Source organism: Colias philodice, chromosome 11, assembly GCF_061535455.1.
Source record: "Colias philodice isolate Cphi_HAF_F1 chromosome 11, ilColPhil1 Martin Lab GWU primary, whole genome shotgun sequence".
NCBI lineage: Eukaryota > Metazoa > Arthropoda > Insecta > Lepidoptera > Pieridae > Colias > Colias philodice.
In genome coordinates, this window is record NC_143096.1 from 8,668,240 (window position 1) to 8,682,178 (window position 13,939).

At 33.8% G+C, this 13,939-nt stretch overlaps 1 protein-coding gene across 2 annotated transcripts in view; it reads right to left on the minus strand.

Moving 5' to 3' along the window:
- The window catches only part of Nuak (Nuak family kinase 1), a 49,362-nt gene extending 40,365 nt beyond the window's left edge, over positions 1 to 8,997 (minus strand). For both annotated transcript variants that reach the window (XM_089701034.1, XM_089701033.1), the window contains exon 1: positions 8,759 to 8,997. The gene's annotated coding sequence lies outside the window, so the exon portion shown is untranslated. The remainder of the gene's footprint in view (positions 1 to 8,758) is intronic.
- Positions 8,998 to 13,939: the final 4,942 nt, after the last annotated feature.

A 13,939-nucleotide genomic window follows, 5' to 3' on the forward strand; every position in this document is an offset into this window, starting at 1 on the left:
TCCCCATTGTAACATCTTACCTGTAAATTATAAGGCTATATATTTAAATGCAATAGACACGTACTATAGTAATGAATTTAAGATTGTTAAACAGTTTAGATTTAATACAAGAGCGTCAAAAGTAAGAAAATTTTATGTACCAATAACAAAAAATTGTTACGACCAGCGAACTAGAAAATATTATATACCAAAAATTTGTAACATGTACCCGATTTTACTAGACGATAATAAATTAAAAATAGGATCTGTAAAGAGTAAATTAAAAAAATACATTTTGTCAAATATCTAGTATTAGCTTTCCGCCCGCGGCTTCGCCCGCGTTGGCTGAAACTTAACATAATATAGATTATTTATATTATACTGAAGCCTTCATCTTGTCAAATCACTCTAACAGAAAAAAAAAAAAAAAAAAAAAAAAAAAAAACTGCATCAAAATCAGTTGCTTAGTTTTGTAGATTTAAGCATACATAGGTACAGAGAAATGTGACTTTGTTTTATACTATGTAAACTTTGTTTTATACTATGTATGTCATTTATAGCGGTATTTAAGTGTTTGTTTATCAACTAACTAATTTGGCAATGTATAACCTAGAGGTACAGAGAAATGTGACTTTGTTTTATACTATGTAAACTTTGTTTTATACTATGTATGTCATTTATAGCGGTATTTAAGTGTTTGTTTATCAACTAACTAATTTGGCAATGTATAACCTAGAGGTACAGAGAAATGTGACTTTGTTTTATACTATGTAAACTTTGTTTTATACTATGTATGTCATTTATAGCGGTATTTAAGTGTTTGTTTATCAACTAACTAATTTGGCAATGTATAACCTAGGTTAATCTATAATAAGTAGGAGCGCAACGCCAACAAACTGTTTTACAGTTTGGCGAAAATTTGTAAAGGTTATATAGTGTTACTAAATGGTAAATTAATAAAATAAAAAAAAAAAAAAAGAAATTGTTTATTATGTTTAGAATGGTTAATATCAGTAAAATCAAATCTTAAAATGACTTGTATCGGTCATTATTATTATAAATATGTAATCGTAAATGAAAAAAGTTAAGCAAATGTGCAGTTCTCACAAAACGAAATATGTAGTATATTATTCTATGTCGTCGTTACTAGGTTACGTTGTTGAATTTTGTTGAACTGTCAAATGTTGCCTATTAAAATGGCTCTACTATGCATGCACTTACTAGGTACATAGTACATTATATTAATGCATCATATTATGCGCAAAAGTTTTCATGTTTTAATGAACAAAATTCTTTTATCTACTTGTTTAGTCATAATCTATCTGGTCTAATCATTATTGAATACCAATTAAAATGTTCTTTTATAAAATTATTATTGAGAGCAAATGGGGTCGACGCAATGCGCGTTTTGCATGCACATAAATATACACATTTAATTCATAATTTTCTGCTGAATTCTCAGGCATACTTTTCTGATTCATTTTGAAAAGCTCTTCGTGTATACTTTTCATAACCACAAAAATATAATACTGTATGTAGTTAGACAATTTTATGATATTAAATTCAAGGTTCACGGTGTAACATGGTTCTCGAACAATATTCGTGTTATAAGATCATTATTCAGTATTACGGAGTCGTACCATTGACCTAAGAGCGTTAAAATCTAGTCAATAAATACAGACTAAATATTTTATTTTTCCTCCATACTGCATATAATGCCACTATCTGTCATGTTTGTGTAAAGCAATACCGTGGATCATGTAACAGAAGCCCTCCTCCGACTAACCGCATCAGGAAGAGCGGTAAAGGTGTCAATGTTTATCGGCCACCACCGGCCTCATCGATGGCATTGGCGTCGCGTGAACGGTCACGTCAGGAAAAATGCGGAGCAAGTAGCCAATTAACATGCGAGATAGTGTGAGGCCGGCGTCTCGGCGCCTCTATAAATAACCACCAGAAGACTGCCATAGCCGCGACGCCGCCTTCCACCGATCGACGATGTAAAATTGAGGGAAGACATAAATCTCCGTCTCCGAAAGGTGACATCACACGTTGATACATCGGGTCACAATTTATTTTCGACCATTTTATGGCAAATTGTTTTATTCGCTAGACGTATCGATCGAACGCAATTCATGACTAGGGTACGTTAGTCGGTAGATTTGGGGCATGTACAAAATTTCAGTTTCCCTCACGCGAGGAGTAAGCTGCAGCTGTTCAAATGACGATAGACACAAAAAAGCTATCTTGCCATCATCATGTCGTTTAGAGTGAGCGGGGCCGTATCCCGGAAATGCGTATACGGTGGGGAGGTGCGACGTCAACAGAGGTGTGCGAGATGCCACGAGTGATCGCGCTATTTCTGTCTAGTCACCAGTTGAATAACCTCCAATCAGCTATTCGCACTTAGTTCGCCTACGATAGCCCCTACATAACTTTTAAAACGTGTTCTTAATGTACAGCATTATTAGAAACTAGCTGCTCCGCGCGGTTTCACCCCCGTGGCTCCTCTCCTGTTGGTCGTAGCGTGATGATATATAGCCTATAGCCTTCCTCGATAAATGAGCTATCTAACACCGAAAGAATTTTTCAAATCGGACCAGTAGTTCCCGAGATTAGCGCGTTCAAACAAACAAACAAACAAACTCTTCAGCTTTATAATATTAGTATAGATTACCACATTTAACTTGGCACAAATACTACAATATTGTAATCAATATCCTTAAATCATGCAATATTCCGATTTAAGAAAAGATAACCTTGATTGTAATGGAATTTTGAGCACAGGAGCTTTTGGAAGACGACATCAGGGATACCTACATGTTAAATTGAGGACAATCAAATGAGGCTATAGAAATGACATGATTTGTTTATCTACTTAAACATGCACGCTCCCAATAGAGGTGAAAATTATCGACGTCCTACTTAGAACGAAAGGACTCTTCATTTAAATTGAAGCCGAGTTAGGTGTCTTGCGAATGGAATTTTAATATGTAGGTACGTATTAACAAAAGTATAATATCGCAGGAATATCTTGTGAATGTCTGGGAATGAGAAGAATCTAAGGTTGTTTACGTTCCTGTTAATTTGATATAGGTGCGATCAACTATTATGAAATATTGTTTGGAAATTGTCAATTTTTTTGGCAAAGGTACAAAACGTAGTCTGTAAAAATCACGAGCATACCTATAAAGGAACAAAAAATCATCCAAGATACATTTATTAAATGCTTATCGTTATCTATTCTTCAAACTGAAAAAAGTCTGGGGAGCTAGAAAATACTGCATGAAGAGCAATATTACTCAGAGTCGATAAAGGAAATTATAAATAGGTGGGTACACCGGTACAACCACATTGCAATATACCAATACCACGTACAAATAATGCCATTCCTTAGTTATAATATTAAAAATGCAAAAATGAGTTTGTATGTTTTTTGTCTTTCTTTCACGTCGGAAAGGATCGCTCCTGTTTTAGTACATTGTTGTGTCTTCAGATGGAGCATAGGATAGGATTTTTACTGCGGTAAAACATCTCATTCCCATGAGAATTTCATTGACGATGCGGGCGGAGGCATTGACAGAATGCTAGTTTACCAATAAAATCCGCAAATTAATTATGGAAGACAACTGTTGAGATCCAAAGCACAGTAATCAGTGACCAAATTAATCTTAAAGTTCAATGACAATAGGATATTAATAAATAGGTAGTTACGTGAAAATATAATAACAAGAGCGATTTTATATCAAAAAAGAAACTAAAAATAATAGCATTGCTTCGTGTCATGGACCTTTTTGTGCTAATATCCACTAATATTAAAATTTATAACAAAATATCAGTGGTTTCCGATATTTCTATAAATAAATCAACGAGTAGAACTACATACATATTTAACTTTATTGAAGAAACTGCTGACGCAAATCAGCCCATTACATGACTAGGATTAATACGTACATTATGTTACGTAAAGCAGTGTTTTGAAATTAACTAAAATCCTATTTTAAACCGCTATAAAGCGGCTTTAGTAACTACAACATAATTTTACAACGGCATTACATATAGGTACCAATAGAATTATAAAGAAAAATAATTTGGAAAATCCAAAAGTGCACGCCTCATAATTTTTTTTTAATAAATATTTATTAATTATTATTTTTGTTTATTTAATAACAATTAAACCACATCGAATCAGACCCTGAAAAATGAAAGGGTTCTATTCCTGAGCATACTCAAGCGTAAGAGAAAAAAAAAGACTCGATTAGTAAAGTATTTCGGTCGCTATCGTGTTAACAAGAAAAAGGATCCGCACATACAGACACACGGACGTCCAAAACAGAACTTTTTTAAACTGTTTTTTAACTAGTTTAAATAACAAAAATGACATCAAAAATATCATGAACGTTAAAAATAGTGTTTTTTCTTAATATGTGTGTGTATGTATTATCTTACAAGTGCAATGTATGATACATAAAGACATTTTAAGTTTGAAAAATCAGATGTTTTGCGCGAAGTGACAGTAGTACCCACCTCAACGCTTCGCTTATGAGGCGTGCAATTTTTATTTATTTATTTATTTACTACAATAATACAATTCATTATAAATTAAATTAAACTGGCACAAACATAATCTCTTTAGAGATTTACCGCGCGCCAGCGCCGTCGACATAGAAAGTAAAGATTCGATAATATAATATTGATAAACAAAAATACATATTAGTTATTACAGACATTCATTCACAAAACTAACAAAAATATCCCGCAACATCTAAGTACAATACATCTTTTATTTAATTATCATAAGAAATAACAAACGTGGGTAGAAACAAAAAATATTAATCTACATCTTATCGCAACTGCGGTCTGCACTCTGCACCCACAGGGTGTTTATTTTCGCTTACAGAATTAATTAATTGATAAATTGATTTACATTTTTTACATACACAATTATATGTCAGTAGATAATGGATGTGTGTATTTTATGTATATATACACATATTCAAATACAAATTATAAAAATAATCCGATAAACACAAAAGTGAATGTTGCTAATTAATTATTTCCGCGATTAACTCGCGATTAGTAGTTATTATGCATAAACCATTTTACATACAAATGTAACACCTAAACCGGTCACGCACATACAGTAAACACGAGAGTCCCGACTCCCGACTATACGGCTGACGCAGTCGTATGCATGTTTTGTCGTAAAACTTTATAATTTGGCAGAGTATAGAACTTGGGGCCGATGAATGTAACAAAAATAGAGTATAATTCCATGACGCTGACTCAATAGTCTTAATCCTGCACTTTCTGTTTAAACACGGTTATAAATTAAATTTTGCGAACGTCACTACTCACTACTAAAAATCGAGTAGTTGGACTATATGAACGTCTGATTTTTTACATTAATTTAATATTATTATTTTACAACCTTTCAACAAAAAATGATTTTCTTGGAATTTTTGAGAATGTAGTACAAAGCGATTACAAGTAAAAATACGATTTTCTTATTGTTAAAGTACTGTGATGTAGGAATCCCGCTCATCAATTTCATGAAGAAATAGTTTACATTGGAAGTGGGCCAGGTCAACAAGTTCATATTTAATGAAAATACTACAGATGCCGAACCGGTGCTATTGATCCATTTATTTGAAAAATGTCAACATTGACCTATATCCAATAAGAAGTAGGTTTGTGCATTGCATATGAATGTAAACTTAAACATAATAGACCGGGAGATACTGACACAAAATTTCGAGTCATTTGTAACAGGATGGCGGTTCTACAGGGTTCTTAGTACGCAATGACAAAAAGAAAAATGATGGTGTGAACGCTGGTACCGGCGGCTTAGTCGCGTGGGCGTTAGTCGAACTCGTCGGAAAATAGCGAAAGTCAAACGATTTGTAACAGTATGGCACTTATTTTTCCTGTAAGTTTGAGGATCAACGAATATAAATACAAAATTTCAAAGATCTAGGTGTTGGAAATCTTCACTTATATAAATTAATAATAAATTTATTTTTCAAGTATGACAGCACTTTTTCCCCCTACTAGAAGTATGGCAAATATAATAATGGTCACATTTTATCAAATACTCTCCAAAAAGCCAAATGCAATACTGGTACAAAAAGATAGGCGAAATAAAAAAATTTTGCAGATTTTCGGCGGTATGGTGACCATTTGGAATCGTCCGAAAAGTATGGCATGGCGATTTTCGTAAATGGCTGCACGACGATGGTTACCTGTGCAAAAGTTAGCTTGGTACAAATGGTTGAATAATTGTTTTTTTTAAATCAACACATTCGCGTCGGTATGGCGGGCTGTAAGTCATACCGGAAAAGTATGGCATGACACTACCGCCTACTTCTTTTTTATGGGCTATCGGTAAATTCTAAAATTTTTGTGTTACAAATCGTTTGACTTTCGCTATTTTTCCGACGAGTTCGACTAACGCCCACGCGACTAACCCACCGGTACCAGCGTTCATACCATCATTTTTCTTTTTGTCATTGCGTACTAAGACCCCTGTAGAACCGCCATCCTGTTACAAATGACTCGAAATTTTGTGTCAGTATCTCCCGGTCTATAAGTTTTTATAGAGTTCAATTTGCATTAAATGTTTTTGTTTTACAAAACTATAAAATATTTTATTTTATGATAATTCATACTCAATTCAAATGTATAGTGTCAAAAGTTTTTTGTTCAAAGTTGACGGAATTTCAAATTATTTTCCTATTGTTATTAAAGTGGATATTCAGCTAAAATGTTCTGTGAAGTCATACCCACTTTATTTGTAAGCAAAAAACTATTTGCAATGCATATGTATATTGCCTAATGAAGTAAAGTCCACATGTTGTTCCAAGAGAATTTCAATCATGTAGAATCTTACCAAATGCATTGAGATAATATTAATATGGAGATGACACCGCCTACATCACTTATGTTCCACTCAACATACGTCATGTGACGTATGTTGAGCGGTATTTTTTAATGGTTTTAAAGTGAAACGCATCAAACATGCCTTCGTGTGTGTTACGATATTGCACAAATAATACAAATAATACGGAAAAGTGCAAAGGAATAACTTTCATTGTTAAGTACCTAACTAGATAATAATTTTTAAAACTTAGTTAGAGCAAAAAAATGGCGCACAGATTTTGTTTGTGGTGTCTACTCCATACGTAGTAATATTATCTCAATGACCAAATGTAGTATTTTCAACGCAAACATATCTATTGTATGTTAATAACATGTGAGTTATAATAATACTGAGTACTGACAACTGAGTGCTGGTATGTGAGGGTCTTTTATATAACTACCATTAATATTTCAGTTAAGTATTTATAACAATTTCCCTATCATAATAATTGTCACCGAGCAAGCTCTACAGATGACAGACGTTGAGTGCTGTGCCAAGTGCTGGTTTGATGACACTTATCATTATATTTTATCATTAATTATATTTATTATTTAATAGTTAGTGAAATATTATGAGTTTAATCTTATCTTCAATATGAGCTTATATATTATTCATGTTTACAAGTAGGTTCATACATTTAAAATTAATTCATCTTTACTAATACATATATAACAAATGTGTTTATTTGTTTTTTCACATTGCAACGGAGTGATTATATGACATGCTTATGTGTCTGGAGATAGTGAAGGATAGAATACTAGTAACTTTATAATTTCATAAGTGAAATAAAGAAAAAAATAACATTCCAGTCACTATTTGTTTATTTCAATACTATGCTGAATAATCTCAATATTTATTTTAGCTTGCAATCTTCATCCTTATTCAGGTGACAAAACTGGATAGGGTTCAATAAGATGTGTAGAAATCTATTGATGTAAAATAGTGTTTACAAATCAAACATTGGGGATAATGGTACAAGTATGTTAAATCACAAATTTAGAAGCTACAGAGAAAAACTGAAGACCTAGTTTCATGATATTATTAGAATGTGCCTATCCCAATTAACCAAGAACAGCATTGGAATTGTTTTGAGTTATCCCAATATAATTAAAAAAAGGAACTTAATTATTTGTTATAATTTAACAACGGCTTTTTTTTTTAATAGGAAATTATTCATTGATTGTGATAATCATTATGCCTATTTTGATGATAGTAAAATTTTTCCCTATTAGTTATTATGTATGTAAGTACATACCTACAATTTATTATCATCTTATTATTCATATTCAATTAATAATTATTACTACAGTCAGTCATAATATTCTGATAAGACACTAAGACTATTGTTTATTTCCCTAATATTATTTTGTGATTTCAGTGCATTTTAATTGGTAAAATAACAATTATGGTAAATAATTTTGTATAATTGACATTAATAAATTATAAATTAGGTATTAGGTGTTTTTATTTTTTATTCAACGCATGTAAAATATTATTATCGGTTTAATAAATCATACGTTTGTAAAAACTGCACGCTCTTTTGGTATGCTGTATGGTGAGATGAATCACTGTGCTAAATGTTTACAGCCGTTGGTATTCTTCGCTGATGTCATGAAGAATCAGATGGGTACCTAATAATGAAAGCCACGGCTAACCACACAGCTGCGAATTATTTTTGAGTGCAATAGTATAAAATAAAGTAAGGAATTTTCTAAAAGATTCAGTCATTAACTTCGTAAACTAGACATCGACATTAATATTTTTTGTAAATGATATCTTCACTTATAAAACCATAATAATTAACAGAACAATAAATGATTGCCTACGAATACAATTTTAAGCGTAGGAGGCAATAAATACCTTTATTTTATGTGTAATCCAATATCCCAAAGAAAGTAGTCCTCCTATTTACACACGATTATCACTGTCATTCATGTAACTTTTACACACCATCACAAAGCAGCACTGCACAAATTTTCACTTATAATTAATAAATAATGTGAAAATATCACATAATGCGCCATTTTCGCAATAAATCCGAAGGACAGCAGTCGGCAATCGCTGCCATCTTTTTTGTCAAATGTCTAAAAACTTAAAACTAAATATAGCGCTTCATACGAACTCTAGTGTTATTTTTAGAAAATAAAAAGACGCCTTCCTCCTTCGCTCAATAGCGACATCTGTATTAAAAACTTTAATTTAATTAAAAGTTTATAGATGTCGCTTACCTAAAAAAGGAACTTTTAATAATGCTCCATAGATGGCGCAACGTGCCGTGTATGAAGCATTAACTTACGGGGTGTATCTGTCGTGGTCATATCGTAGATTTGATCATTTCATGATATGAGTGGCCATTTCACGAAATGGTCGCATATCGTGAAATGGCCAACATAGTTTGATCAGATCGTTAAATCGTCAACGTTTCACGATTTGGTCATCCACATTTGGCCAGATCGTATAAAATATAAAGAGTCCATAAAATATTAAAAAAATTCAGAATAACTATATCCCACCAAAAACATTTTCATGTAAAATGTTGCCAAGACGAGTCCATATGACTCGCACTGTCAAAAAGTTATCAGATCTCATGTAGAGCCAAGCTTCTAACACTACACGCCCTAACTCTACAAGGCCTAACTTCACAAACTCTACACCTTAGTCAAAATATGTGGCTTGGCCATTTCGCTACATTCACATCGGCGTAAGGTGAAAAATTAATTCACTGTTCATTACTATTGTGTTATACTGTATACAATAGTTCTTGTAGTAACGAACGGCCAAGCCACATATTTTGACTAAGGTGTAGAGTTTGTGAATTTAGGCCTTGTAGAGTTAGGGCGTGTAGTGTTAGAAGCTTGGCTCTACATGAGATCTGATAACTTTTTGACAGTGCGAGTCATATGGACTCGTCTTGGCAACATTTTACATGAAAATGTTTTTGGTGGGATTTCATTTCTTTTTGTAAGTTGTTTGTAACAATTTTTTTTTTATTTTTAGCTACGTCCGTAAGAGGCAGGAGACGTTCGCAACACTTCTATTCATTCATATTTATATGATCTGATCTGAAGTATATGTCTCAATATATGTCGATTAAATTTTTAATTTTTATTTTTTAACAAGGAGTACCTATACATATATATATCTAGGGGAACCAAGTTTTAGATTATTAGATTAGACCTCTAGCGTCATCAAAATTTAATTTAAAATTACAGGTCTCATACAAACTCCCATCCCCTAGTTTAAGGGGTTGGGGGATGAAAGTTACAAGTTTTATAATTTTTTTGTTGTTTGTGTGCTAATACTAGCTTACATACAAAATTTCAGCTTTCTAGGGCATTAGGAAATACCTTAAGAATTTTGATGATCATCAGTGAGTCAGTGACGAAATTAGCGTTTTTTAGATATAAATAAAATCTGAAGTATAAAAGCTAATGTAATTAAAACTTAATATGTTCAATAAGTCCGCTATTGACAATATATCCCGAAAATTTTGTTGATCTAGCATAATCCAAACCCAAGTTATGAGGGTTCAAAAAAACGTCGAAGCGCTTCGAGAAAAGGTAGGTAGTGCCCGTGCGCGTAGTCGCTTGGCTCGTCTTGGCGGGGGCACTACCGTGCCCCCAGATTCTAAAAACTTGTTTAATGTCATTAAAGTTAGTGCCGCGGCAGCGGCCGGCGAATGCCAGAAGCGAATCGCTTTTGCAATAGAAAACAGTTAGGTTAGGTTAGGTTATACTTTAATAAACAACGCACGAGCCGAGCGAGCAAAGCGAGCGTGCCGCGGTAGCGGCCGGCGAGTGCCAGAAGCGGATCGCTTTTGCAATAGAAAACAGTTAGGTTAGGTTAGGTTAGACTTTAATAAACAACGCACGAGCCGAGCGAGCAAAGCGAGCGTGCCGCGGCAGCGGCCGGCGAATGCCAGAAGCGAATCGCTTTTGCAATAGAAAACAGTTAGGTTAGGTTAGGTTAGACTTTAATAAACAACGCACGAGCCGAGCGAGCAAAGCGAGCGTGCCGCGGCAGCGGCCGGCGAGTGCCAGAAGCGGATCGCTTTTTAAAAAACAAACAATTATAATAATATAGTAGTAGTTTCTTAAATTATTTTATTTAAGTCGCATTTTTTCTTAAATACATATAAGATATCCACATTTTCCATAGTACTCGTACCTCTTCGTCGTAAATTCTTTGCTGACTTTCTTCATAATATTGTTATTAAACGAATTATGAAGTTTTTAACTGCGAATAATTTAATTTTCGCCAGCGGCCGCCATCTTATCACATAAACACAGAGCTTGCAGCGCCTCTACCAACGATTAATGTAAGTAACTATTTTACGATATGATCAAATAATTTTGATCATTTCATGAAAAAACCGTGCGTTAATTGGCCATATCGTGAAACGATTTCTTATCATTGATCTGCCCAAACCACATCATGATGTGGCCAAACTAAATTGGCCATTTCACGATATGCGACCATTTCGTGAAATGGCCACTCATATCATGAAATGATCAAATCTACGATATGACCACGACATATCTATACAAATATTATAAAGAGGAAAGGTTTGATTTTTTGTTTGTTTGTTTGTATGAATTGAATAGGCTCCGAAACTACTAGGCGGATTTGAAAAATTCTTTCACTGTTGGAAAGCTACATCATTTCTGAGTGACATAGGCTAGGTTTTATCCCGGAAATCCCACGGGAACGGGAACTATGCGGGTTTTTTTTTGAAAACGCGGGCGAAGCCGCAGGCGGAATGCTAGTGTACAATATGTATGTATTATTTACCTGGTAGCCACTAGCCAGAGAAAATTTAGCCAAAAATGGGCCATCAGCTGAAATAATTCGTGTAGTTTTGAAAATCGTTACAGTAATTATTCCTTGACATCGTCCAGTCCAGATTATATTGAGAGTCCTTTTAAGCGTGAGTTAAGGGTGTAGGCGGGTTCAAAGGACCATTTTTTAGATTTTTGCATAAGTCTAAAACCTGCATTGCAACCTGCAACTAGCATTACGGTTACTTCTATGAAAATATTCTACAAAAAAATCCTTTAAATTATGCTCGATTATTTAAACAATAAAGTAGGTCACAAGTATAGGTATTAGCACAGGTATTAGGTATGCTATCAGCTATGCCATTTAAAAAAATGGGTTCTGTGGCATGGTGTAAATGATTATACTTAGCCCGTTGTCGACATTGTGAATTTTCATGGATATGGTCAATATACAGGGTGTACCAAAAAGTAGTGATGAACGGAAGCTGAGAGGTAGAGGACCTAAAGGGCTATCCGAATCACCCCCATGTATGTGATGCGATTTTTCGTATTTTCGGAGTAATGACGTTTTTTTCAATTTTTCACCTATCGCCGAGTACGATGATATTTTCACTCATGCTGACGTCAATGATTGCGGAAGATGCTTGATTTTTTTTGTGTGCTAAGCTGAAAGATAGGCCAATTCAGTATGGTAACATTTACTATCGTTAGATCTTTGAATGGAATAAAAAAAAGAATTAAATGGCAAGAAAGATAAAATTACCCAGTATGTTCACCACTTCAAGGGCCCGTAAAAAAATAAAATCACATAAAAAAAGTTTTCCGTTTGACTTTTAAAAACTTGCTCTATCTATCAGATAGCTACCCTGAAAATTTCATTTAATTATTCAGAAAGCTTCAATCGAAAAATTTAAATCTAAATGTGGTAAGTGCAAAAATTGAATTAACTTGATGATCATTAAAACCAATAAATAGGTGTTTAATTACCAGAAATTTTTAAAATAACCCCGCTGTTGCTCAATGCAAGTGCGACATCACCGTAAAAAGTTGTCTTTTAAATGTCTGAATGCCCTTTTATCATTTTTAATGGTTTCTTCTGCTACTATGAATTTCCGGGTTATTTCGTCCAAATTGTGGCAGTCTCTCGTCTTTGTAGTATCCCCAAGGAAAAAAATCAATAGGGTTTATGTCCGGGGACCGTGCAGGCCAGGCTAAAGGGCAAAGATACCCTGAAAGATGGATTGGTCGTTGCAGCCTGCGCATGCGCCGGTGATGCCTGCCTTAAAGCCTGGCCTCCACGGTCCCTCGACCTAAACCCCATTGATTTGTTTCAATGGGAATACTAAAAAGACCTCGGCTACTTGAGAAAATGCCACAATTTGGACGAAATAACCCGGAAATTCATAGTAGCAGAAGAAACCATTAAAAATGATAAAAGGGCATTCAGACATTTAAAAGACAACTTTTTACGGTGATGTCGCACTTGCATTGAGCAACAGCGGGGTTATTTTAAAAATTTCTGGTAATTAAACACCTATTTATTGGTTTTAATGATCATCAAGTTAATTCAATTTTTGCACTTACCACATTTAGATTTAAATTTTTCGATTGAAGCCTTCTGAATAATTAAATGAAATTTTCAGGGTAGCTATCTGATAGATAGAGCAAGTTTTTAAAAGTCAAACGGAAAACTTTTTTTATGTGATTTTATTTTTTTACGGGCCCTTGAAGTGGTGAACATATTGGGTAATTTTATCTTTCTTGCCATTTAATTCTTTTTTTTATTCCATTCAAAGATCTAACGATAGTAAATGTTACCATACTGAATTGGCCTATCTTTCAGCTTAGCACACAAAAAAAATCAAGCATCTTCCGCAATCATTGACGTCAGCATGAGTGAAAATATCATCGTACTCGGCGATAGGTGAAAAATTGAAAAAAACCTCATAACTCCGAAAATACGAAAAATCGCATAACATACATGGGGGTGATTCGGATAGCCCTTTAGGTCCTCTACCTCTCAGCTTCCGTTCATCACTACTTTTTGGTACACCCTGTATGATAATTTAAAAAGTGCATAGGTTAGTACTAGTAGTTAGGTAGTTACATTAACATTTCATAATAAAAATGATTAAAATTAAGTATTAAAAAGAAGGAAAACAATTACGTGAAAGGATAAGTGGGTATATGTAAGCAATAAAAGTCAACCTTTTAAACCGGACAATCTGAAAAAAATAATTTCAAGGCTACACGTTCTTCCTCA